Raw genomic sequence first — 2,500 nt, forward strand, 5'->3', positions numbered from 1 at the left:
TTTGGGCAGGTTATTTCACAAATAAATTAGTGTAGACAGCGGTTTACTACAAGCATTTTAGCTCCAAGCCAGAATATCTCTGACGGATTTGGATCAAGTAAACATTTACTTTTCTCCTCTTTTTTTTTTGCCTTTGTGACACTGTCTTTGACAGCGCACAGCCTTCACGGCATGTTCAAATATTGACCAAACTGATAACGACTTGGAATGCGTTTTCGTATATCACCTGTTGTACGCTGTTTAAAATGATCGCCCCTTTAAGTTGACAAAGTCTTGTCTTTTCATACCTGATTATCTTCCAGAGTTTCAATCAATTCCTCGCTTGATTTCAGCAATGGTATACCTGTTCTGAGATGACTTTCATACTCAAACTCCATCTGAGACCACGTGACATCCAATTCCTTCAAAACCTTTTCCATTCCCAGTTCCTTAGTGGCTTTGTCAACGATTCCACGAACTTCGTCTTCAAAGTTGTGCAAGTTGAGGGCCAGCAGATCGGCCAAGTTTGTGTCTTCATTCATGATGAACTTCACCTGTAAAGACAAATAATTTCCCTCAAGGTGAAAAGTTTCGTTAAGTGGTTCTTGTGATGTTCAATTCTATTTTCACTGGCATCCTGTGTCATGAAAGGGCAGAACGCATTGAACATGAACGTGGGCCTGTGTTATTTAGCAATGACCCGACCGGTGCTCTGTTTATTTGTTTGTTGGCTTGTGTCTAAACAAAAACAGGACCTAGCATTGATTAAACCTTCTCACTGTCATAATAACAACCCTCTGCAGTAAACTCAATGGTAACCGGGTTCATGCGAGCTGACATTAATAGCGACCTTCAGATTGGAGTACGAGAACGACTACGAGTCATTCTCGTCATTCTCGCTTCGGATCGGCCCAAGGCTCTGGGAAACTCTATGTTGGAGAACATACCCCGTAGAATTCTTATAGCCAAAAAGTAGCTTTTTGAACCTTACGGCGCCTGCTCACTCCTCGTGCTAACATGAATGCCGCATCAATGAAACACTTTTTGATTGGTTTTCACGATAACCAATGAGAAGACAATTTGTTTCAGGGTTCTCCAGAGCTCTTCTCTCCCTCAGTCAAGAGAAGAGGTCTGGGGTCAAGATTGGACTACGAGTAAGAGTTTCCCATATCGAGCACGCACATTACGTTTACATAACGAAATTTTTCGAAATGCGCGAGCTCAGAACTGAGAAATCGTACTCCTAGTCGTCCTCGTACTCCAATCTGAAGTTCGCTACTCACAGAGGAGAGAAAGGTCAGAAACAATGCTCCAGGGTCTAGTTGTTCAAAGTCCGATTAAACTATTCCTGGATTACTGGAAACTTTCTTTCAGTTGATTTACCGATCAAAAAGTATCCACAAGATCATAGTCTTCAATGAATAATACTATGTTTTCCTTCACTATAAAATTATACTGTTAACGCCTTTTTGAAAGTCTTAAATCAAACATCGGTCGGTATTTAATCCAGGATTAGTGTTAATCGCTTTTGAATTGATATTACGAAGAAAATGTGACGAACTTACCTTGGTGGCCTGCATAAGCTGTTGCCAATGACGATCCCGAATGGCGGGATTCTGCAACTCGCCCACGGCCCTCAATGACGTCACCATGTTCTTGACAGTAGAGTCCAGTCCGGTGAACGCGTCCCAGGCTCGCATCTCCTTGGATCTCCTTGTCGAACCCTGGAATCTCCTTCACAAACCGCTTGCACTCCATTTCCATGTTCTCGACATTGATGTCCGTCCAAAGAGTGTCCTTCCATTCCTCAATACTGCTTAGTACAACTTCGATCATGTCCCACAGGTGTTTAAGCAAAAACACCTCTCGGCGACAACCTCGCAATTGTTAGTAATCAGGGAAGTTGACTTCAAAGATTCCTGCAGACTCTGACAGAGCATTCATTTCTTCTTCCATGGCAAGGATCTGGACATTAGCTTCCAAAAGAACAATGGAGCTGTCTTCAAATCTTGCCTGTCGCTGAAGTGCACAACATGTAAGTTAATACATGTATGCTTTCTTTGATGTACATTTTTTACTAGTAGGATATGTACATATACCAGTATATAGATAATAGCTGGGAGTCAGAGAAATACCTGTTGTCAGCTTTATCTTTTTGGCTTTGCAGATCTCAATAATTTATCTCTTGCTGTCTGCAATAATATAAATACTTCACTTGCAATCAGCTGTATTAAACTTGCAAGGCTCACAGACCAGCAGTTCCTCTTCCTCATTTGATGCCAATTGACCAAATGCAAAAATGGCTGCCAACAAATTATTATTTTGGCTTTGTGTTAATTAGCTTAAGTAGCCTCGTTTTACAGCCCAAATTCTTTCACTTTTACATGTGTCAATGAGGCTACATGTACATAAAGTTAGCCTAATTAACACAAAGACGAAAGAATTATAGTTTGTTGGTGGCCATTTTGGTATTCAGTCAGTAAAATACTCCAATAGTAATTTATTAATTTTATGTGTATGC

At 40.8% G+C, this 2,500-nt stretch overlaps 1 protein-coding gene, 1 long non-coding RNA gene and 1 pseudogene across 2 annotated transcripts in view; 1 reads left to right on the forward strand and 2 right to left on the reverse strand.

Annotated features, from left to right (window-relative positions):
• Window positions 1–1,959, reverse strand: part of LOC137969804 (dynein beta chain, ciliary-like) — a 46,814-nt pseudogene extending 44,855 nt beyond the window's left edge.
• LOC137971331 (tetratricopeptide repeat protein 28-like) overlaps window positions 1–2,500 on the reverse strand; it is a 162,608-nt gene that overhangs the window by 107,837 nt on the left and 52,271 nt on the right. The gene's annotated exons all lie outside the window — the stretch shown is intronic.
• LOC137969806 (uncharacterized) overlaps window positions 1,982–2,500 on the forward strand; it is a 10,516-nt gene continuing 9,997 nt past the window's right edge. The window contains exon 1 of the long non-coding RNA XR_011116725.1: window positions 1,982–2,014. This is a non-coding gene — a long non-coding RNA (uncharacterized lncRNA). The remainder of the gene's footprint in view (window positions 2,015–2,500) is intronic.

Source organism: Montipora foliosa, chromosome 9, assembly GCF_036669935.1.
Source record: "Montipora foliosa isolate CH-2021 chromosome 9, ASM3666993v2, whole genome shotgun sequence".
Lineage (NCBI taxonomy): Eukaryota > Metazoa > Cnidaria > Anthozoa > Scleractinia > Acroporidae > Montipora > Montipora foliosa.